General features: G+C 21.2%; 1 protein-coding gene across 7 annotated transcripts in view; it reads right to left on the bottom strand.

The window, feature by feature from the left end:
- Positions 1 to 26,906, bottom strand: part of LOC122510670 (neurogenic locus protein delta) — a 233,644-nt gene that overhangs the window by 82,895 nt on the left and 123,843 nt on the right. For all 7 annotated transcript variants that reach the window (XM_043625479.1, XM_043625478.1, XM_043625483.1 and 4 more), the window contains one exon: positions 4,005 to 4,170. The gene's annotated coding sequence lies outside the window, so the exon portion shown is untranslated. The remainder of the gene's footprint in view (positions 1 to 4,004; positions 4,171 to 26,906) is intronic.

Genomic DNA, 26,906 nt, shown 5'->3' with positions numbered 1-26,906 from the left:
AAGAAATGCATAAAACTTTTTTTAAATAATTAAATTCCTGTTAAATTTTTAATATTTTATGAAAATAATTAAATTTTTGCGTAGAATTTTATCAAATTCTTTTTTAAATAATTGAATATTGTTTTAAAAAATTTTATTAAAATAGTAGATATTTTTGAAAATAATTGAAACTTTTGACAAAGATTTAATTAAATTTTTTGATAATAATTGAATTTCGGAGAAGAATTTATTTATTTCCAAAGATAATTGAAATTTTGATTCAAAAAAAAATATTTGAACATAATTGAATTTCTGCGAAGAATTTAAATAATAATTTATAAAAAATAATTGCATTCGTAGGAAGAATTTTATTAAAATAATTGAAATTTTTCCAAGAATTTTATTGAAATTTTTGAAAATAACTGACATTTTGAGAAGAATTTCGCTACCTATTTATGAAAATAACTTAATTCTTGACAAGAATTTTTCGCAAATTTTGAATGTAATTTAATTTCAGCAACGTATTTTACTACTTTTCAAAATAATTGAATTCTTCCAATAAATTTTGATATTTATCAAAATAATTGAATTTTGAAAAAGAATTTTATTAAAATTTCTTAAAATAATTGATTTCATGGGAAGAATTTTGTTGTTTACCAAGATAATTAAATTCTTTTTATTCAATAATTGAATGTTTCTTAGAATTCAATTCTTTCGTCGAGTTTTAAAAAAAATTTTAAGAATAATTGCATTTTTCAAGGAATTTATTTAAAATTATATTAAAAATATTTGAAATTCTGCGATGAAAATAATTTGAATTCCTAAAAGAAATTTTATTATTTATGAAAATAATTGAATGCTTTCGTAGAATTTTACACGGAGAAAAATTTTCAGTTGAAATTACTATTAAAAATAGAAGCTGAAACTATTTCACATAGTATTTTCGTGACACATCGAGTTAATCGTAATGTGTAGTATTTTATTGAGTATTTTGTACTAGGGTACCAAAGTATTTGATATTATTAATTATATTAGTTCCAACTATGTAAACATTTTTTGGAATTTGGTTACATAGTAAGGGTAACTTTTCCGCCTAGAAAGTATAACAATTTCAAATACTTGAACCTACTATGTGAGAAAGGCTAGCGCGCTATGCATCATGGTAATCTCCACTATTTTAAATGAATGACTGCGCGATGAACCACATGGTAAACTCCACTATTTTAATAGTGCACGACGCTAGTACTAAATGACTTTGAACATAATGTAAAATTGTCTTGAGATTATGTAACGTGGTAAATACCACTACATATAATAATTATAAATGTAATGCAGAAATATTTAGAAAGGTTACTCTCTAAATCTGAATAAGTGGAATTTCACTGAAAATCAGTTAAAAATAACTGAAATTTCAGTCATTTTCTACTGATTCGACAATTAAAAAACTACTGAAAATTTCTGTCACACATATTGAAAATTTCAGTTATTTTTTAATTGTCCAATCAGTGAAAAATGACTGAAATTTCAATCATTTTTAACTGATCTTCAATGAAATTTTACTGATTCAAATTGCGAGAATAGAGTCACTGATTCTTAGTCAAATTTTACTACTTCAGTTTTAGAGAGTATGTTTAATAGCTGTCAGAATGATGATTCATGGAAATTTTCACTATTTTAAATAAGGATTGTAATTTTGTGGAATAATTAAAATTGCTAGAAACAAAAGCTTTAATAAATTAAAAGTAAAAGTTTAAATTTAAATCATCAATAATAATTTTTATTAATCTAAAATAAATATATACATAGTAAAAGTTTAAAATAATGAATACACTTAATTATAATGGTTTTAATTCGTCATCTTAAAAATTAAATTCACTTTTTAGCAATGTATTCAATGTTTTCAAATGACTAACTGTACCATTTATAAACTTTTTCCAAACTAAACTGCTGCACCTTGGTAAGTTTTTTGCTTTTCGTTTGTTGATCCGTACTTCATCTGTATTGGTATGATCATGGTAGACAAAAGGTGTAAAACCACTGCATCTTGAGCGTCTGTAAAGTTAATTAAAGTCAGCATTTATTAAATAAAATATATATAAAATATTTTTTAAAAAATCAGAGGCGTAACCAGAAAAAATTAAGGGCTACGCTTCTATAAAAAAGTGATTTCAGTTAATTTTTGCTTACTTGGCGGTAGTTTATCCACGCCTAAAAGAAGAGTTTGATTTTCCAGAGTTTTTGGTACTCGACTTGTTCGCAATAATTGCAAGATTTGATTGCAAAACGGTCTCCAACTTGTTTCCAAAGCCAATGTTCTTCCGGGATAAAGTTGATAAAAATCAAGCATTAACTATAAATAGAGAAATAGGTACTATTAATATAATACATTCACTTCTCATCACTGGACACATTCAATTATCTTATACTACAGATATACTAATAGTTCCAAGTTACATGTTCAGAAAGCAGTGTCAATTTTTGTAACTTTAATTAATTAAATAGTACGATAATTTTTAAATATTTACCTTAAATTCGATAGCGCCTTTAGCATTTCAGGATATTTTTGGCGTCATGACGCAAACACTCAACACTATACTATGTTCATGTATTAATCAAAAAGTACTCAGACAAACATTTATTTCACTTTTTTAAGCATGTTTTATTAAATTTAAATAATAAAAATTGTAATTTAAAATAATTTTAAGAATAACGTCTTTAAGTTTGGAGTTTTCAGAGACGACTGAATGTATACAGTACACGTTGGTATACAGAAAGTCTATTTTTAAAACTAAAAACTATGCTGATGGCCCTTTCTATTACAAACAAAATGTACTGTGTTATGAACACATGTAATTTCACAGTGTAAAATGGTAATGTCCACCATGTAAAAAAAAGGAATTCCAGTTATTCATTGAATCAGTGCGTTGACTTGCTTTAGTAGGTCTGAGACCCTTGCGCTATGAGTGGACCGTACTATTTCACATAGTAAAAGATCTTTTACTATGTGAAATAGTAAGGTCCACTCGTAGCACAAAGATCTTTCAGCTATTATATTCAGACGTTAAGGGGCAATTTTTCTCATTGATTTTTTTACTATGTAAAATAGCATATACTCCTACAACACGTAGAACTTACTGCTATTATAAATGCACATTTTTAGTTATTTCTAATGGCATAAAATAATATGCATTAATGTTATAAAACACTTTTTAATGAAGAGTTTTTGTTATGTAAGATACTATTTTGACTTACTAGCATCATAACTGTCGTATTGTAAATAATAATTTATCCTTTTCTTAAATTGTATTTGATGTATTTAAAAAAATATTCCATACTTTGTATACTTTAGTAAAAGATACTTTAAAGCATTAACTGAAATAACTACACACTTTGCAAAACATCTAACGCGTCATAGTTCAAAAAACTATATGTAAAATAATTCAAGATACCATTTTTAAAAAATGGTAATTTCTACTATGTACAAATAGCACTATTAATCACGAAATAGTACTTAATATTAGAACTGGTAGTTTTTCTAATTATATATCTCATAACGATTCGATATTTTACTATGTGAAATAGCGTTTTTAACTTGGTTTTCAAAAACCATTTTTCTGAGTGTATTAAAACCCATTTTTCAATAATTGAATTTTGTGAACAATTTTATGGAAATAGTATAAATATTGAAAATCATTAAATTGCGAAAAACTTTTGAAAATAATTAAAATTTTACAAAGAATTTTATTTAAATTTTTGAAAATAATTGAATTTTTGGTGAAAAATTTTGTTATTTATAAAGAAAATTGAATTCTTGATGAGATATTCGTTAAAATTTTTGAAAATAATTGAATTCTTTTGATGAATATTGTTATGTATGAAAATAATTGAATTTTGCAAAGGAGTTTATTTAAATTTCTAAAAATAATTGAATTTCAGTGAAGAATTTTGTTATTTATGAAGATAATTACATTAAAACTACTTAAAAATACCAAGAAATCGTAAAATTCAAAAGATTTTTTACTCACATTCTCCAAGACGAAGCCAGACACTCGAAATTGTTGAAATTCCGCCCGAGACGAAAAAATCTACAGTCACGAAGAATCGAACAGCAAACACCAGCCCCATAGTCCCGTTTCGAGTCCAGCAATGTTGTCACTGAGCCACCTCACTTGGTACTGCTTGGTACAATTTCTGTAAATAGTTACAAAATTTTTATTGATAAATTCTCCAATTTTTAGTACCTACCAATAGAATATAATATTAAACCATAATTTTGATTCAAAGAAATTTGCTTATATATTAAAAATGAAACTTTATTTCTTTACTATTCTTTCATGAAAAAAATGTTTCTTTGATTCTATAATGCTTACAAAAAATTCTAATTCACAAAAAAATGTCTTTACAAAAAAGAAACATTTTCTTTTTTTCTTTCTCGGTGTAGTGACAATTTCCTCCTCCAGTCCTCAATCTCGGAATTTTTCACCAGAACCAAGAGAAAAAAACCTCGATAAAATTGTCATTCTAAAAGTAAGCAAGTAAGTGACAGTAAAACGTTTACGGAATTCATGAGAAAAAATAGTATTGTTACACAAAAGAAAATAATTTGAATTGCCATGCACGCGGGAATGATTTGTTTCTGGAAGACAAAAAAAATGACTTTTCGGGAAAAATTGTTGAAGAAGAAGCGCCACGTACGTCTCATACTTAATTGATGAAGATCAACCTGCCCACTATCGAATTCATTGTTCCACGTTGGGACGTTGGGACGTTGGGTAAATGACTCTTGGAGTCTTGCGTTAGAATGACAGCGGCAGTTAACGTGATTTTAACATAACAATGAACGTTCATCATAGCTATACATTTATTGTTCTCCGTTTCCCACACGCGGCATGAACGTGACGCGAATCCATCTCGCTAATGGGAGTGCGAGCACATAAAATATATATACGTCTATAATCTACATCTGTGCACAAAGCTGAATATATACTTTATGGCACTCGATGTTTCTTGAATAATTCCGAATAATTCTAAACAATCATGCTATTCATCTACAAAACTCTAACATCCAATTGTCCCTATTTGTCTCTACTCTTTATATACTCTTTATATATTCACCTTGAAAATATACAAGTCTATTCTATAGTTGTAGAAAAATATTTCATCACAAAAGCGTCAATTGATCATTAGTCGCCACACATGTGTATACTTATTTCAGGTATTACTTTTCTTATTTCATTATTTCATTTTCTTCGGATGAGAAAATAATATATAAATTCTAAAGCAATTATCAATGGTATTTTTTTTTCTCCTTTTTAATGGGACTTTGATGTTTTTATGGAAAAATTGTTTATGTGATTAGATGAAATACTCGTTTGGATGTTGGGAAAGAAAATCTCGAGAAAATGAAAAGTTTCTTATTAGACATGACAAAATCCTTTTGTTTTTGTTACTACGCTTCTCTTTTTTTATAGCAAATTAAAAGACATTTTGCTCTCTAAATCGATGATTTTTCCCCTTTTTCATCCCCTTAAATATTATCAAAATCTCCTAAAACACCTGAAATCATACATTTTCTCCCCTTATCACTTATTTTTAAGAAAAATTTATAATGTAAGTTAGAAAAATTTTTAGTTATATGATTGAAGAGAAAAATTTTTACTTTTCGCAAACTTTGGAAAAATTTTACTTTTTTGAAACTTGGAAATATTTTTATATTATTTCTCAGAGTTTTTAAACTTGGAAATTTTTTCATAAAAGGTAACAAATATAAAATAACTTTTACTTCTAAGAAAAATCCAGAGTTTGAAATTTTTGACAAATTTCATTATTTCCAGAATAAATTTTACTAAATTCAAAGTTAGATTTTACTAATCTTCATTTTTCAATAAAATTTACGACGGATATTATAAAATTTGCTCTGGAAATAACAATTTTTAATAGCAAAATTTTACTATTTTCAATGTTAATTCTTTTACATAAAGATTAATTCAAATTTTTTTTGAATATTACAAATTGAAAATTATTGTTGAGTAAATTTTAGCTTCTATTTTTAAAGTGAGTTTTTCTAATTTTTATTTTAAAAAAATTGTCTTTGAAAATAGTAAAAGTAATTTTGGAAATAACAATTTTTAATATTAAATTTTACTATTCTTAAAGGGAATTTTTCCAAGACCCAAGTTAATTAATTACTAATTAATTATTATTATTACATCTCATTTTTAAAAAATAATAATAAAATTCTTCAAAACAATTAAATTATTTGCAAAAATTTTAATGAAAATCTTCACACGAAATTCAATTATTTTCATAAAAATAATAAAAAAGCATTGCAGAAATTTTCAATTTTAATAAATTTTCGGAAAAGAAAATTCAATTTTTTAAAAATTTTATTAACTTCTTTGCAAAAATTAAATTATTTTGAATATAATTTTATTGAAATTTATCGTAGGAATTCAATTATTTTTATAAATAATAAAATTACTCTGAAGAATTTTCAATTATTATTCAAAATTTTTATACAAATAAGAATTCAATTATTGCCAATAAAACTATATTTGAATAAAATTATATTTGAATTAAAGTAAGTTTTTCTAATTTTTATGAAATAAAATTATCTTTAAAAATAGTAAAAAAATTTTAAAGGAAATTTTTCCAAGACCCAAGTTAATTTTAATAATTTTTTTTTCTGAAATTTACTTCTTATACATTGTGATTAATGGAATTTTAAAAACAAAAGTTATAATAAAGAATTGAATTCTTGCGAAGAACTTTACTAAATTTTTTTTAAATAATTGACTTTTTGGAAAATTTTTTAAAAAGTGCGCTTTTAATAATTAAATTTCTGTGAAAATTTTATGATTTATGAAATTAATATATTGATTTAAGGAATTTTATAAATTTGTTTTTAAAATAATTGAATTCTATGGGAAATATTTGAATTTCGAAAAGTTTTGAAAATAATTCAATCGTTTGAAAAAATGATTAAATAATTGAATTCCTTTGAAGAATTTTAATAAAATTTTTAAGAATAATTACATTTTTCTAGGAATTCATTTAAAATTGTATTAAAAATAATAGAAATCCTGCGATGAATTTCAATATTTATAAAAATAATTGAATAGGTGTTAGGAATTTTATTAAAATTTTCGAAAATAATTGAAATCCTGAGAAGAATTTTATTATTTATAAAATTAATTGAATTCACGTAAAGAACTTTCGAAAAATGTTATGAAAATTGTATTTTAAATAATTCAATTCCTGAGTGAGAAATTTTATTATTCATGAAAATAATTTAACGTTTGGAAAGAATTTTATAAAATTTTTTCTTAAAATAATTGAATTCCACAAGAAATTTTTTATTAAAGTAGATATTGAAAATAATTGAATTTCGAAAAGTTATAAAAATAATTAAATCGATTGAAAAATTTTTTTAATAATTGAATTTTTACAAAGAATTTCATTACAATTCTTAAAAAATAATTAAATTCTTTGAAGAAATTTCATTAAATAAATTATATCAAAATATCTTAAAGTAATTGAATTTCTTTGAAGAATTTTAATAAAATTTTTTAGAATAATTTCTACGATTTTTATTCAAATTTTTAAAAATAATTGAAATCCTGAGAAGGTGTAAAAAAATTTCTGTTATTTCACTGCAGAAATTAGAATTTCTTTTTTTTTCGCGTCAAAATTACTTTTTTTTTTTCTTTACAGATTTTTTTCTATACTAGACTTTTTTTTAATCGTTTCAATCTGGAAAAATAGTTGGTACTAAATTCCTAACCCTTTTAAGTGGTTAAATTAACGACGTAAAGAAACTTCAAGATAGCATTTTCGTAGAGCATTTACCGTTCACGTTGCCGATGTATATTTAACTAGCCAACGACAGTAACAGAAAGAGAAGACTAACTTTTTTGAAAGATTTATTACTCCAGATTCGTAATTTACTCTTTATTTTATTTACAAGGCCGAACTAACCTTATAATTGCGAATAATGCAAAAAAAAAATATTTTTGTTAAAAAAGATTTAATTTTTCTTAAATATATTCAAAAATAATAATTAAAAAGAGGGGGATTGGGGGAGATATTAGAAGTTTTGCAAAATAATTTCTACTTATTAAATTAAATAAACTCCAATCAAGCCAACAATTTCTGTATTTGAAGCAAATAATATTTAAATTATTTAAGAATTATTCAGAAAATCTATTTGGTACAAATAAATATTTACTTAAATCAAATAAAGTTTTATTTAAATCAATTAAACACTATTTGCTTCAAATACAGAAATTATTGGCTCGAACAAAGTTTATTATTTATTTGATGTAAATAAAAATTATTTGCTTCAAGTAAATATTTATTTGATAACACAAAAGTAATCGCATTTATTATTCAAATTAAATAAATAAAATAAATTTTTTTCTCAGAGTTTTCAATTTCCAAAGAGAATTTTTAGTTGAAAACTAATAATTACCCGATTCCTTATTCATTTTTCACAATAACTTTGCAATATTGTATTTTGTAGTTGGTCCTTCTTTTTCTTTATATAAAATAAAATAAAATAAAATAAAGTTATTATCTCTTAATTATAGGAAAATAATCATTTGACTCTAATAATCGAAGTATAATAAAGAATTGCGAGACTCTTCCTCGTCGCAAGCACAACTAATAATTACGGTCTCCTCTTCGAATTTAAGTTCACAAATTAGGGACCTTCAAGCACGGGTCGCACCTCCCCACAAACCATATAATAATATTTACGTTCATGTTTCACTCGTTACTGTATAATTTACAATTTTTCCATTACAAATATACATCGAGTGAAATTCTTTTATTCTTCTCTCAATGCATGTGTAATTTTCTTCTTTAAAGAAAAAAAAATCATCTCTCATTGCCAATTTAACAAAAAGAGAATTATACGTATTCTTGAATTTTAATGTTATATTGAACAAAAATTTCTATACAAAACAAATTGCGAAAAAAATCGGATTCTATTGAATTATTTTCAGGTATGATTAATTTTGCTGTATGATCATAATTTATCATCTATGATAGAAATATTATTATACTTAGATTTCGCACTCGATAATTAATTTTAAAAAAGTAACAAAAAGTAGCTTTCAAACTAAAAAAAGTTGTAATAAAGCAGCTATTGAAAAATTAAACTTGTCGAACAAAATAACTCGTTTTAGACACTTTACAAAACTGACAAAAATTCCATTCCATATTTTTTATTTTCCTCACTTTTTTCTAAGTTTTATCAAAAATATTTACTTTCTTCTTATCCTGCTAATAAATTTAAATCCTGCAACGAATTTTATTATTCATGAAAGAATTTAAATATATTTATAAAAATAATTTAATTCTTGTAAAGAATTTTATAAAAGTATATAAATAATAATTGATTTTTTTCGACTAATTTTATGTAAAAATCTAATTTAAATAATTGAATTCCCGAGAAATTTTTATTATTCATGAAAATAATTGAATTCTTTCGAAGAAATATTTATGTAAATAATTGAATTCTTGGGGAAAATTTTATTAAAATCTAAAAGAATAATTGAATTATTCGAGCAATTCATGTAAAATTGTATTAAAAATAATTGAAATTTTGCGATGAATTTTATTATTTATGAAAATAATTGAATTTTGCAAAGAATTTTATTAAAATGCCTGAAAATAATTCAATTATTTTCGTACATAATAAAATTCTCCTCAGGAATTTAATTATTTTTGAAAATTTAAATAAAATTCTTAGCAATTATTCAATTATTTTCATAAATAATAAAATTCATTGCAAATTTCCAAATATTTTTAATAGAATTTTACAGGAATGGCTCAAAAAATGTAATTATTTAGAAAATTTAATTTCAATTTCTGAAAAAAAATAAAAGAAAAATAATTGAAATATTTCTTAAAAATTTAATTAAAATTGTATTCAAAATAATTGAAATCCTATATGCTATGAATTATATTATTTATGAAAATAATTGAAAAGTTGCTAAGAATTTTATTAAAATTTCCAAAAATAATTGAAATTCTTCGATAAGTTTTATTCTTCATAAAAATTTTATAAACATTGTTTTAAATAATTAATTTTTTCGAAATATAAAAAAACATTATGAAAATTTTATTTCAAATAATTGAATTCTTGTGGAAAACTTTATTTGTGAAAATAATTGAATTTTTTAATTAATTAATTTAAAATCCTACTATTAAAAATAATTGAAATTCTTCTAAATTTATCAAAAACTTTTTTTAAATGTACAAAATAAATACGGAAATATCCAAGTTTTATTATTTATGAAAATGATTAAATTATTGTTTAGAATTTTTTTAAAAATTTTTTTAAAAAATTGAATTTCCATAAAAACAGTTTTTATTTGTGAAAGTAATTGAATTATTGCAAAGAATATTGTATACAAATTTTGTTAATAAATAATTGATGTTTTTGAAAATTTTTTGTAAATGCTATTATAAATTAATTGAATTCCTGTGAAAGTTTGATTATTTATGAAAATAATTGAATTTTGGATGAATTTTATCATTTTTTTAAAATAAGTGAATTGTTTTGCGAAATTTTACGAAAACACTAAATATTGAAAATAATTGAATTTCGAATATTTTTTGAAAATAATTGAATCGCTTTAAACTTTAAAGAATTTGATTATAATTTTTGAAAATAGTTTTTTGATTTCTAGTATTAGCGAATTTAAAGTAGTGGAAATTCTCAAAAAAAAAAAATTAGAAATAGTTGCTTTTAGTGGATGAAATCTAAAAAAAAGTATGTACAAAAATAGTATCATAACGTAAAAAAGTAGTAAATAGCATGAGTGTGAAGCCAGGAATTAAATATTCGTTTTCTTGAATTTTAATATTATACTGAAAAAAATTTATATACAAAATGAATTAGAAAAAAAATCGGATTCTATTAAATTATATTTTCAGGTATGATTAATTATTTGCTGTATGATCATAATTTATCATCTGTGATAGAAATATTATCATGCTATTATTTAGAGACATGTTTTATAAGCGAAAAATATTTTATATGTGAAAAATACTTTTAAAAAATATTTTATATGTAAAAAATATTTGATAAATTTTTTTTTAAATTTACATATGAAAATTATTTCATACGTAAAAAATATTTCATGGATGAAAAATGAAAAAAAAATGATAATTTACTTTAAACAGCGTATTTGTACACCCACACAATAAGTGCGAAAAGACAGCGGTAAATATTTTTTCATTCATGCAAATAATATATATATTAAACAGTTGGTGCGATAAAAATTTCTTTTTTGTATGCGGACCATTTGGTAAATTTTGGTTCTGTGTTAAATTAATAATATATAACAATTCAGGCGGAAAAGAGAAAAATGGTTTTTATTGAAATTGAAGGAAATATTCTCCTCTCTTTTTTTCGGGGAATATTTCCGGTCCACGACGACGACGACTTCCTGGTATATTAGTGGTCACAGATGTGTTGACCGTTTAGCACTTATGGCGTGAAACGGAACTGTTGTGGTGAAAAATGATAAAGTAAATGCCCACTTCCTGATTTCCCATATGTGTCATCGTCATCGTCAACATATTCACCATCATCATTATCATCGAAAATATCTCTAATAATGAATGCAGTAAGACATTTATAACTTATATCTATATGAGCTGATTTATGATTTCAGGCTTCGCCCTCAATAATTAATTTTCTTTCATAATTAATTTTTTAAAAAAAGTAGTAAAAATGATTTTTAGGACTTGACTAAAACTAGACTTTTAAGACCTAAAAAAATAGTACAAAAGTAGTTATTGAAAAATTAAATTTGACGACTAAAAAATTCGTTTTAATCAATTCACGAAAATAACAAAAAATTTAATTCTGCATTCACCTCTCATTTTCATTAAAAAAAATATTAATTTCTTTTTTTATACCTTCAATTCTAAATTTTTCTTATATATATCCAATTACTTTCCGAACTTTTAATTAGAATTCTTCAAAAATACGATTACATTTAAAAATAATTTTCAAAAGGTAAAAAATAAAATTGTCTAATATTTAATTTATTTATTTATTTATTTTTATTTATTTTTTTAATTAGAAATTTGCAATTAGTTTACTTACTCCGAAATATCAGAAATTTCACTTGGAGTCGCACAGTTAAAAAATTTTAATTACAAAAAAAGACTAATTTTTTCCAAAGAATAATTTTTTCAGAATATCTAAATTAAATTATTCATACTTGGATAATTTTTTTTAAATAAATATTGAAATAATTATTTTTCTTTATTTTTCCACAGAAATTGAAATTTGTAATAATTATAATTTAAATTAAAATTTAATTCTACTTCTAAAAATTACAACTGTAATTCTTTCAAAATTTATTATTTTTTTTTTAATTTTTACATAAAATAATAATTCAAAACATCAATAATAATTTTCTAGAAAAATAATAAATCAATAATTTTTAAAAATAAATAATTCAATATTTTTACAATTTTACAATAAATTAAAATTTTCAAACGTTAAATCTTTTAACATTTAATTTTTTTTTAAATTCGTACTATAACGCTTATTAATATTCAACATTATTATCCAAAATATTAAATGAAATTTATTTTTAAATCAATTTTTATCAGAAAGTTCTACACTGAAAAAATAATTTATTTGATTCAAATAACCGATTAATTGATTACTATCAATTAAATATTTGATTGAATCATATAATATTTATTAGAGTCAATTAAATGGTATTTGAAACAATAATTTCAGTATTTGAAGCAAATATCATTTAATTGACTCCAATAAAGATTATTTGATTCAAGTAAATATTTAATTGATAGTAATCAATTAATCGGTTATTTGAATCAAATAAATTTTTTTTTCAGTGTAAGGGAATTCAATTATTTAAAATTTGAAATACAAAAATAACTAATTTATTGAATAATTAAATGTTTCTTAAAATTAAATTCTTATAAAGAATTTTCTCAACAAATTTTTAAATAATTGGATTTTTGGACGAATTCTAATAAAAATTTTAAGAATAATTACATTTTTCGAGGAATTTGATTAAAATTGTATTACAAAAATAATTTAAATTCTGCAATGAGTATTATTATTTATGAAAATAATTGAATTCCAAAAAATAATTTTACAATTTATGAATTGAATCCATGTGAAAAATATTATTGAATCTCTCCGAAGAATTTTATTATTTTTGAAAATAATTGAAATTTCGACAAGAATTTTATTAAAATTTTTTAAAATAATTGAATTTTAAAGAAAAATCTTATTAATTATAAAAATAATTGGAATTTTGACGACAATATTTTAAAAAGTTTTGTAACGAAGAATTTTATTGTTTTTGAAAATAATTAAAATGTTGCAAAGAATTTTATAAAAATTTTTGAAAATAATTGAATTTCGAAAAAAAATAGATCTATTATTTATAAAGATAATTGAAATTTTGCCAAGAATTTTATTGAATTTTGAAAATAATTGAAATTATGTCAAGAATTTTTTTAATATTTTTGAAAATAATTGAAATTATGTCAAGAGTTTTATTAAAATTTTAAAAAATAATTGAATTTTGTAAAAGAATTTTTTTATTTATAAAGATAATTGAAATTTTGACGACAATTTTTAAAAATTTGTTAACGTAATTGAATTTCTGCAAAGAATTTCATTATTTTTTAAAATAATTGAAATTGTGCCAAGAATTTTATTAAAAGTTTTGAAAATAATTCAATTTCGGAGAAATATTTTATTATTTAGAAGAATAATTGTTTTACAATAAATTAAAATTTTCAAAGATTAAATCATTTCAAATTTCATTTTTTATAAAAATTCTTACTACAACACTTTTAATTATTCAATACTAGCCAAATTATCCGCGCGGGAATGTTATATTGCACTGTTTATTGTAAACAATTTCAAGTAATTTTAATTTAAGTAATAATTAAATAATTAATTTTCACTAATAATAAAATTTTTCATGATAATTCAATTTTTAAAAAAATTTTTGATTAAATTCTGAACATGAATCTAATTATTTTCATAAATAATAAAACTTATCGAATGATTTCAATTATTTTTAATACTATTTTAAATTAATAATCGAAAAATTCAGTTATTTTCACAAATAAAGTTTTCCACTAGAATTCAATTATTTAAACTAATAAATTTTTCATAATATTTATTATATTTCGAAAAAATTAATTATTTAAAACAATGTTCATAAAATTCTTATGAAGAATTCAATTACTTTAAAAAATAATAAATTTTTTTTACAGAAATTCAATTCTTTTTAAACATTTTAATAAACTTTTCCGCAATAATTCAATTATTTTCAAAAATAATAAAATTCTTCTATGAAATTCAATTATTTTTGAGAATTATAATAAAATTCATAGCAGGATTTCAATTATTTTTAATACAATTTTACAGTAATTATTTTTAAAAACTTAATTTCAATTCCACGAAAAAATCAATTATTTAAAAAAATGTTTTTTTAATATTTTTTGGAAGGATTGAATAATTATTTTCAAAAATTTAATAAAATTGTTCGAAAGAAATTAATTGTTTTAAATACAATTTTAATTAAATAATTCAATTATTTTTAAAAATTTTAACAATATTTTTTCTAAGAATTCAATTATGTCGATAAATAAGAACATTACTCCCGAAAATTCAATTATTTTGAGGTATTTTAATAAAATTCTTTTCAGAATTCAATTATTTTTATAAATAAGAATATTCATCACAATAATTCAATTATTTTTCAAAATAATAATTTTCTTCTTGCAATTACATTATTTTAAAAAAATTCTAATAAATCGTTCACAAGAATTCAATTATTTTCAAAAAAGTTTAATACAATTTCCAAACATTCAATTATTGACAAATTTTTTAATAGAATTCTTTGTAAAATTTAATTATCATGAAAAACTTTTCGCAACTCAATGATTTTCAATATCTACTATTATCATAAAATTTCCAAACAGAATTCAATTATTTAAAAAATGGTTTGTAAAAATTTTCGTAAGAATTCAATTCAATTTTTATAAATATTTAAATTCTTTGATGAATAATAAAATTCGTTGCAGGAATTCAATTTATTGAAAGGATGAGAAAAAAGTAAATATATTTTTGATGAAAATTAGGAAAAAGTCAGGAAAATAAAAAATATGGAATGGAATTTTTTTCAATTTTGTGAAGTGAATAAAACGAATTTTTTTTTGACATTAAAAAAAAATGACAATAACCCACAAAAATTAATTTTCAAAACAAACAAATGAATGCAGATAATTTGCTAACGGAAAGGAAACTTACGATTATTATAATGTATCATATATTATATTATTATCCAAAATATTAAATGAAATTCATTTTTAAATCAATTCTTATTAGAAAATTCTATCGAGAATTCAATTAAATACAAAAATAAATAATTTATTGCGAATATTTGATTATTTTTTAAAGTTGAATTCTTATATAAATAATTTTATCCCAAATGTTTCAATAAAATTGATTTATTTGCAAGAATTTATGAAAATAGGATTTATAAAAATAATTGAATTCACGTAACTAATTAAAAAAAATTTTATTTTTAATTAATAAATTATATTTCATTTTTAATTATTAATTTTTTTTTTAAATAATTAAATTTCTATGAAAACTTTATTATTCTTGATAATAATTGAATTTTAGTGAGGAATTTTATTAAAATTATTTTTAAATATTTGAATTTTATGCGTTATCCTAATACAATAATTTTTTACTTATTTTGTAGATTCCCCTTTTTTAAACCCTTTTTGGAAAACAAAATCTTTTTTATCGAAGTCCAAGGTTGTGGATATCTTTAAAATTTTTAAAAATACAGAACTTGACCAACCAATGGATTTGATAGTCCATAGCACAAGAGAGAAAGAGAAAGAGAAGGAATGTTTTTTCTTTTTTTTTCTTTCTTTTTTTTGATTTCATGAGGGAGCCTTCCCTAGTGATTCAACTTTGACATGAATCAGTTGATCGATCATCAGTTCGTTCTATATCTAATCTGAAAAGTCAGCAAGGGGATATAAAAGATCTATATAAAACTCACAATCACAATCAGAAATAGTACCGTACAGCAGGTGCCGCGTCGTTTTTTCTTCTTTTTTAATACTCTTGTTCATTTACTTCTTACATGGACTTATTCGTTTCCCTTCAAACAATTTTTTTCTCCTTCTCCTTCTCCTTTTTCTTATATTATATATAAAATAAAATAAAATAAAATAAAATCTTGTCCCTATACAATATGAACAATCTTCATTCCTCATAATGTTCTCCATCTTCTAAGGTCATAGTGCGGGAAATGAATCTTAGTAAGTTCACTGCTGTACCAATCATTCAAGTCTCTTGAACATTATATTCCACAAAAGACAGACGCTACTAAAAATTATGTTTTCTGTTATATGCTTTTGTGTCAAAAGTTCTATTCAGGCGACTTTTACTTTTTCTTCCTCTTCTTCTTCTTTTTATTTTCTTTTTATTTTCAATTCTTTTTTCTTCTTCTGTCAAAACATACGTGGTATGTTTTAAATCTTGCCTTTATTAAAATATCTTTAACAGTAAATTATAATAGTGTCTTTGTACCATTAAACAAGTGTATGAGATATTTTACTGTCGGAGGAGAGAAGATGAAAAAGTTGATTTTTCATCTATCAGGGTTGCCACAAAAATTAAATTTTTGTTCTTCCCTGATTTTCAGACAAAAATTTCGACTTTTTCCCCTGACCCCAAAGAATATTCTGATTAACTCTAAAAAATATTAGATAAAAAAATTTCTATATTGGATTCATTTACAAATTTCTTTAAATTTAAAATTATTCGAAAACCTCAATACTTAACTCCTTTTTTGAATAAATATTTAATTATTATTATTCCATATTGGAATTCGGATTTTCAAAAAATTTCAAATTCAAACCTTTATGAGATTCAACAACTTATAATCATTAAAAATAACCCAGTGATAAATTTATTATTTTATACAAAAATATATTGTTACTCTAACTTCTTCGAAATTATTTTCATCATTGAAATTCTATTATTACTATTTTCTAGAATTTTAACTAAAATTCTTCTTTAAATCAATTATTTTTAATAATTTTTGAAAATGTTCTTTAATTTTCAAATCCATTTGTTCACAATTCAATTTTACAAAAATTTCGATTATTCGGAAATTCTTCAATTAAATATATATTAAAAAATACAAAATCCAAATAATTTTTTAAAAAATTCAAATAAAATTTTTCGAAAAAAAAAGTTTCACAGAATTTTTAATTTAAAAGTATGAAAAATTCAGATATTCCAAAGATATTAATTTGAAACCTTTTCAAAATTCAATTATTTCTAAAAATTCACGCTATATTATTTTCAATATTCAATTATTATCTTAAATTTTAACCGAAATTAATTTTGAAATAAATTTTTATTAGAAAATTCTACAAGAATTCAATTATTTAAATACAAAAGTAAATTATTTATTCCAATAATTAAATTTTTCTTAAAATTTAATTCTTATAAAGAATTTTATCAATAAACTTTTAAATTTAATTAAATTCTTTTGACGAATTTTAATAACATTTTTAAGAATAATTATGTTTTCGAGGAATTTGATTAGAATTGATTAAAAATAATTTAAATTCTGCGATGAGTTTTATTAATTATGATAATAATTGAATCCTTAAGAAGAATTATATTATTTACGAAAATAATTGAATCCCTGTAAAAATTTTATTATTTATAAAAATAATTTAATTGTTGCGAAGAAGTTTATAAAAAAATTGTAAATAATTGAATTCTCGTGAAATTTTTATTAAATATTTTTTAAATAATTGAATTCTTACGAAAAATTTTATTAAAAATAGTAGATATTAAAAATCATTGAATTGAGGAAAATTTTTGAAAATTTTTGAAAATAATTGAAATTTTGCCAAGAATTTTATGAAAATTTTTAAAAATAATTGAATTCATGAGAAAAATTTAAATAATAATTTATGAAAATAATTGTCTTCATTGGAAGAATTTTATTAAATTTTATTTAAATAATTGAAATTTTTCAAAGAATTTTATTAAAATTTTTGAAAATAATTGACTTCTTGAGAAGAATTTCGCTACCTATTTATAAAAATAACTTAATTTTATTCTTGACGAGAATTTTTCAAAAATTTTGAAAATAATTTAATTCTTGCAAAATATTTTATTACTTTTTAAAAAAAATTGAATTCTTCTGATAAATTTTGATATTTATCAAAATAATTTAATTTTGGAAAAGAATTTTACTAAAAAAAATTTTATTATTCCTTAAAATAATTGATTTTATAGGAAGAATTTCGTTGTTTACCAAGATACATAATTGAATTCTTTTGCAGAATTACTTAAAAAAGTTTGAAAATAATTGATTTTCTGCGACGAATTAAAAGTTATTTATGAAAATAATTGAATTATTGTAACGAATTTTACTATTTTATTGAATAATTGAATGTTTCTTAAAATAGAATTCTTTCGTCGAGTTTTCATAAAATTTTTAAGAATAATTGCATTTTTCCAGGAATTTATTTAAAATTGTATTAAAAATGTTTAAAATTCTCCGATGAAAATAATTGAATTCCTAAAAGAAATTTTATTATTTATGAAAATAATTGAATATTTTCGTAGAATTGTATCAAAAAGTTTGTTTGAATAATTAAATTTTATGATAAAATTTATGAAAATAGAAAATATTGAAAATTATTGAATTGCGAAAAACCTTTTAAAATAATTGAAACTTTGCAAAGAATTTTATTTAAATTTTGGAAAATAATTGAATTTTTTTGGTGAAAAATTTTGCTATTTTCTAAGAAAATTGAATTCTTGACGAGATATTCGTTAAAATTTTTAAAAATAATTGAATTTCTACCAAGAATTTTATTAGTTTTAAAAATAATTGAATTCTTGTGATGAATATTGTTATTTATGAAAATAATTGAATTTTGCAAAGAATTTTATTTAAATTTTTGAAAATAATTTAGTTTCTACCAAGAATTTTGTTAGTTTTAAAAATAATTGAATTCTTGTGATGAATATTGTTATTTATGACAATAATTGAATTTCGCAAATAATTTTATTAAAATTCCTAAAAATAATTGAATTTTTGGTGAAAAAAATTTTTTTTGTCGGTGACCGTCTTTATTTTTGTGAAAATTGTGCAATTGCGTTTTTTTGATATTAGGAATTTCTTTTCACTTATACAATTTTTTTCTCGTATAACCTAAGTAAAAATTAAAAAAAAATACTAAAAAATGTAATTTTTTTTTTAATTAAAATAAATATTGACAATATTTTTAAAACGAACGAAAAAACATTTGCAACTGAACAAAGGAATATTTTCCTTCTCAAAAATCAAAGAATGTTTATTCAGTTTGAAAATGAGCTTCTCGTTTTTTTTCCATATTGGAAAACATTTTTCCCCCTCAGCCCCCAAAATCAAAAGATCACATCTTCAAATGAGAAAAGGACTTCTTTTTAATAACGACATCAATGCAAAAAAAAAAGAAAAAAAAAAAGAAAAAAGGAAAAAAAATATAAAAGTTTCTAAAATTTCTATCGAAAAGGACTTCCGTTTACACGAGGGAACTTGGGGTAACTTTAGATCGAGAATAATTTTAATGGCACATACAAAATTTCGGGGGTGGATTGAAATTGCCTTAAATTTGTTGAAAGAGGAAGTGAGGCTTTTTTTCTACTCTCTTCATCCTCCTCCAGCACTTTAGGAGGAGGTGTGGTATTCTCTCTGTCTCATTGAGAAACTTTGGGATGAGAGTCGAGAGTAACACGTGTGTGGGTCGTGAGGAAGAGAGAAAAAAACAAGGTGGTCGTGTCACGAGCTTAGCGGAAGCCAAGGTGGTTGCAGCCTCTGTACGGGCCACTTCCGCCTCATTCTCCCTCTCTTCTCTCTCCTCTCTTTCATCATAGTTGTTGTTGGCGCCCCATATGTGTATATTTTTTCTTCATTTTGCTTTTTCGATTTTTCGCATGGAAAATATTTTTTCTTTTTTTCTTTTTTTCTTTTTTTCTTATTCTCGTGTTGTTATTTAGGAGAAAAAAAGGCTTCACACAACTTTTTAGCATTATAATTTCCATGCGATACCACACAAAAGGGACAGGGCAAAATTGTAATTTTGTGGTCGATGTAACAGATTTTTATCAAAATAGCAAGCAACATATTGTATCCTCTCTCTCCGGTTAGAAATATAAAATAACGTCATATGTGCACGAGCGGATGAACAGAGGTTTATTACAAATTTCTTTTTCATTGTGTTGAAAAATTCTTTTCTTTTCTTCTTTAAATATAATATAGGCAAAAAAGAAAAACGTCGTCAAATTAAATCGTATCCGAGTATTTATCCTGATTTTTTTTTTGAAGGAATTATATTTTATTATTTTGGTAGATATACATTTTATTTTTATTTTATTATTTATTTATTTATCAAATATTATTAAATTTTATTTTCATTTTTCAGTTCTATTGTCATATACAACATATTTTTATATTTTTTGTTATATTTTTAAATTTTATTAAAGTGAAAAATTTTTGAAAATTATTATTTTCAGAAATTTCAAATTCGAACCTTTTGAAATTCTATAAATTATAAAAATATTATTATAAAATATGAAGATATAGATTATTTTATATTATAAGAATATTGTTACTGTAAATTCTTTGAAATTATTGTCATCATTTCAATTCAATTACGATTTTCTACAATTTTTAATTTATTTAATTTAATTTAATTTATTTAATTTAAAATTCTTCTTTAAATCAATTATTTTTAATAACTATTGAAAAAATTCTTTGAGAATTTTTAAATCCGCATTTGTTTATAATTCAATTTACCTAAAAAATTTGATTACTCGGAAATTCTTCAATTAAATATGTAGGTATCAGAATATAAAAACTTTAAATAATTTAAAAAAAAAAATTCTTATAAACTTTTTCAAAAAAATTATTTCTTCAGATTTGTTAGTTAAAAGTATTGAAAAATTAAGATTTTCAAAGATTTTTATTTTAAAACCTTTTCAAAATTCAAATATTTAAAAAAAAAATTCAGCTTCTAATGTTCAATTATTATCTAAAATTTTGAATAAAATTAATTTTTAAATCAATTTCTATTAGAAAATTCTACGAGTATTAAATTACTTAAATACAAAAATAACTAAATTTATTGAATAAATGAATGTTTCTATAAATTAAAATTCACATAAAGAATTTTTTCAACAAATTTTTAAACAATAATTGTTAAACAATAATTATCTTTTTCGCGAAATTAGATTAAAATTGAATTAAAAATAATTGAAATTCTACGATGAGTTCAATTATTTATAAAAATAGTTGAATCTCTGTAGAAAATGTTATTATTTATGAAAATAATTGAATTTCGTCGAAGAATTTTAATTATAAAAATAATTGAAAAATTTTTGAACATAATTTTAAAAAATTTTTAAATTAATTTTTATTAGATTATTCTATTCAATTATTTAAATAAAAAAATTAATTATTTATTAGATATTTTAATGTTTCTCAAAAGTTAATTCTCATAACGAATTTTATCTACAAATTTTTAAATAATTGATTTTTTTCGACGAATTTTAATAAAATTTTTAAGAATAATTACATTGTTCAAGGAATTCAATTAAAATTATATTAAAAATAATTGAAAATCTACTATAAGTTTTATTATTTATGAAAATAATTGAATTTTTGATTTTGAATTTTTCAAAATTCCTAAAAAGAATTTTCCAATTTATGAAAATAATTGAATGTTTATGTAAAATTTTATGAAAATTTCTTTTTAATAATTCGAGTTTTTTGGAAAATTGGATTAAATTAGTAGATATTAATTATCATTCAATTAATGAACATTTTTGAAAATAATTGAAAGTTAGCCAAGTATATTATTTAAGTTTTTGAAAATAATTGAATTTCAGAGAAGAATTTTATTACTTTTGAAAACAATTGAATTTCTGATATTATTTGTAATTTTTGAAATTAATTAAAGTTTTACAAAAGAATTTTATTAAAATGTTTTTGAATATAATTTATTTATTTATTTATTTATTTATTCAGAATGTTAACGGGTAAGACCCTTTTAATTTAATTATTTTCAAAAATTTCGTTACAATTTTTGAAAATAAATCAATTCTTTCAATAAATTTAATAAAAATGTATTGAAAATAATTATAAAATTCTAATAAACAAATTATAACAAATTTTTTCAAAATAATTGAATTCTTATGAAGAATTTTAATAAAATTTTCAAGAATAATTCAATTTTTTAAGGAATTTATTTTAAATTGTATTAAAAATAATAGAAATTCTGCAAAAAATTTTATTAGTTATGAAATTAATTGAATTCTTATACAAGGAATTTTATTAAAAGTCTTTTAAATAATTGAATCCTAGTAAAAAATTGTATTATTTATAAAAATAATTGAATTATTGTCTAGAAATTTTTAAAAATTTGTAAATAATTAAAATAATTAAATTCCTGTGAAATTTTTATTATTTTTGAAAATAATTAAATATTTGCCTAGAATTTTATTAAATATTTTGAAAAATGATTGAATTCTTGTGGAAAATTTTTAAAAATAATTGAAATGTTGCCAAGAATTTTATATTACAATTTTTTGAAAAAATGAAATTTGTTTCCAGTACTTTTAATAAAAATCCCTGACTTTCCTGACTTTTGGCAACCCTCAATTAATATTTAAATAAATAAAAATTTCACTTTGTTAAATTGCAAAACAAATTACAATTTCTCAATTTGCATAAAAATTTTATTAAAATCTTTACTAATTATTTTTTAAATGAATCAATTAGCATAAATATTTAATTAAATAGAATAAAAATTTAAATTCATAAAATTGCGAAACGAATATTGAAGTTTCCTAATCCGTAAAACAAATAATGTACATATTAAGGATGAAGATATAATAATAATAATAATTAGATGAACTGGAAAAGATATGACGCAAAATGCCATAAATTGTGGAAATTATTGTGTTTTATTGTTTTATCACAAGTTGCAGATCGTGTTTATTTGAAAATATGTGATCGCATAGTGTGCGTCAAATTGATATACTAGATTATAGTTTCCTGATAGTGTATCGTGCGTACTGTATCTAAATCCCCACATCCGAGACCTCACTGAACAGCAAGCAATGTATTTATACTAAGTGTACTCACAATGAGATTTTATCACCTTCTGTATTCACACACGGGAAACATTATCGTTCAACATATAAAAACAATATATAGTATATACACACATTACACAATACAAATTACAAATTTTATAATTTTCAATAAATTTTCCGCACTAATTATATGTTTAATCAGAAAATTTATGAAAAATTCCTCCAAGAAATATTTGCCACATACAAAACAATGGGAAAATAATTCATATGCAAATTGTCACATTGTGTAATGAACAAAAATTATTAATTACTACTGTTACTATTTATTATTTTTTATTCGTAATATTATTCATTGCTATTAAATACTATTAATTATTATAATAATTTTTTTTTATTATTGTTAATTATCTTCGTAGAATTAATTATGGCATAATCGTCATTATTTTTTATTATCATATTATTCTTAAATAATTTCCATCAATTCTATTTATTAATTTCAATTGTTTTAATAAACTTCAAAATGTTTTAAAAATAAAGGAAAAAAATGTTTATAAATTATATTTATCAATTAGAAAATTTAATTGAAAATGAAACTGAAAATTTTTGAACTTTTAGAAAATAAAGAAAAAATTTTATTGAAAAAATGTTCTGTTAAATTTATTTACAAATATCTTTAATTGTAAAATTATTCGAAAACAATTATTTTTTTTAAATAATTGAATTCTTTCGAAAAATTTTAATAAAAATTTTTAGAATAGTTACATTTTTCAAGAAATTTGATTAAAATTGTATTAAAAATAATTGAAATTCTGCGATGAGTTTTATTATTTATAAAAATAATTGAATTATTGTCTAGAAATTTTTTTTTAAATTTGTAAATAATTGAATTCCTGTGAAATTTTTATTATTTATGAAAATAATTAAATGTTTGCGTAAATAATTGAATTTTGGTAAAAAATTACATTACTTGTGAAAATAATTGATTTTTCCGGAAGAATTTTTTAAAAATTGTTGAAATAATTGAATTGTGGTGTAAAATTATATTATTTATGAAAATAATTGAATTTTCCGGAAGAATTTGTTAAAACTGTTTTTAAATAATTGAATTTTGGTGAAAAATTTCATTACTTGTAAAAATTATTGATTTTTGCGGAAGAATCTTTTTTAAAATTGTTGAAATAATTGAATTCTGGTGAAAAATTATATAATTTTTGAAAATTATTTAATGTTATCAAAATTTTTTTTTAAATAATTGAATTCCTTTGGGTAATTTTATTAAAATATATCAAAAATCATTGAAATGAGGAAATTTTTTGAAAATAATTGAAATTTTCACAAGAATTTTTTTTATTTATAAAGACAATAATTGGAATTTTACCGAAATTTTTTTTGTAAATTTTGAACACAATTGAATTTTGTGATAAGTATTTTATTACTTTTGAAAATAATTGAATTTCTGCAATCATTAGTAACTTTTTCAAAATTCAATTTTTTTTAGTGTTTTTAACTAAAATTCTTCTATAAATTCATTACTTTTAATAATTAATTAAATATATGTTGACAAATTTAACTATGATTTTAGAAGATTTTGAATTATTAAAATTTTTCAAAAATCTAAGTTCATTATAATTTCTAATTAAATTAATTGAAAATTGAAATTTTCTGAAATTTTAAATTAAAACTGTTTGAAGTTGATTTATTTATGAAAATTGTAAACGCAACTCTTTTAAAATTGAATTAATTTTGAAATATTTCACTAAAATTATTCATTAAATAATTTATATATTTTATGACAGTTGTTCAGAATTTAACTTATTTAAAAATAAATTTTTGTCAGAAATTAAAAAAATAGGTGTCGTATTAGAGTTCGTGGTAATTATATAGTTTATGAGTCAAACAAAAAAGACCCAAAAAATTCAGAGTTTTCTTATGAATTTTAAAAATCAAATTTTTTTCAATACTTTTAATAAAAATTCCCGACTTTTTCCTGAATTCCCTATGTGAGAATATATGTTTATTATAATTATAATAATATAATAATAATTGAATTAATTATATTTATATGCAATTATTATTTGATTCAATTGTAAATAATTGATTAAATTTCTATTTAATTTTAATTATTTTTAATTAAACCCCTTTTAATATTTCTATTTATAGATTAACCGAAAAAGTACGTTTAACGGTCATTTCTAAAAATTGATTCTAAAATGTCACATGTCGATCGTTAACTTAAAAAATATGTTCCATATCTGCTTTTTTGAAACGTGAGCCCACCCACGTCGTTACTTCCGCTTTTGTGGTAAAGCAATCTGACACTGGTGGTTTTTTCACTTAAAACATACCCCTATAATGAATTTATGGAGAGTTAAAAAAAATTACTTCGTATATATATACTTTATACGGCAACAAGTATAATATAACGGCTTTTATATTTTTAAACAAAATTTATTTTTAAATTTACTTTACCACAAACAAATATTTGCACCCACTTTTTTTTAAATAGAAAAAATATTTTTATTAACCAACTAATTAATTAACTAATTAACAAACTAATTAATTAATTAATTAATTAATCTGTATTAATTTTTTTTGTTTTTATTATTATTTATTAAAATAGTCCCTTTTTCATTTGATTAAAACATTTTGAAAGAGAAGTTATTTTTATGTTATTTATCAAAATCTTTTATTCTGGGGAATAAAAACAAAAAAAAAGTTGTTTTCTCTAAATATTTCGAGGAAATATTTCTCTAAATTTAATTATATCCACTGGAACCCCTCGTTTACAAAATTTTCTGAATATTATTAGCTTTTCTTTCTTTTTGGTTCGTATAATTAATTTTCGAAATTTTTTTCCTCTACACTAAGTTAAAAAATTTGAAAAGTTAATTATTCAAACCAAAAGGAAAAAAAAACGAACCTGGACCCAAAGGATTTTTTTTCAAAACTGACTAAATCGACAAAAATATTAAATTCGATGTGATAAAGATTTTTAATTTAAAAAAGGCCAAGAATTAAATATTACTATTTAATTCTTGGCTGTTTTAAAATTAAAAATCAAAAAATAAATATTTTTGTAAACAAATTTTTGTTCAGCGTAGAGAAAAGAAGCCAACTCCGATTCTTTTTTTTTTCTCTAGAAATATTTTTTTGCCGAAAAAAAACTCCGGATCAGGATTTAATTAATTAATCCAACTATATAATTTACGGACCAAAAAAAAAGAAAAAAAAGAAAGAAAGGGTATTCTAATCAAAAAGTTCTCTTTTCCCAAAACACCCACTATTATCACCTACAGATCATCCAATAAAATTTAGGGTCAAGCCGAAGAGAAAAAGAAGTATCATATCGTCGAAAAACGACCCACACACTCATAGGGGAAAAAAAGAAAAAAGAAAAAATCAAAGAAAAAGAAAAGAAGAAGAAGAAGAAGAAGAAACTGAAGAAGCAGGTCTATTAACGTGAAATCTTGTTAACGAGAAAAAGAGGAAATTACACCTTTGCTATACATTTTGAACGATCACCTTAAACACAAATCCCATTTCTCTTCTTCTCTAGAAGTGTATACATCCTTCTTTGTTTTTCCTTTTTCCCTTCCCTTTTGTGTTGCCTCATCTCATCTCCAATCCAAGAGTATCCAAGAGCATCAGTTAGTGCAGGCGATTTCGGACGAATCTCGCTACTTAATCTCGAGAAAAACAGTTCTACCTGGGG

Source organism: Leptopilina heterotoma, unplaced genomic scaffold (assembly GCF_015476425.1).
Source record: "Leptopilina heterotoma isolate Lh14 unplaced genomic scaffold, ASM1547642v1 Lhet_73, whole genome shotgun sequence".
Taxonomy (NCBI): Eukaryota; Metazoa; Arthropoda; class Insecta; order Hymenoptera; family Figitidae; genus Leptopilina; species Leptopilina heterotoma.
Note: the sequence above shows the minus strand (reverse complement) of the source record. Positions and strands in the feature narration are given on the sequence as shown.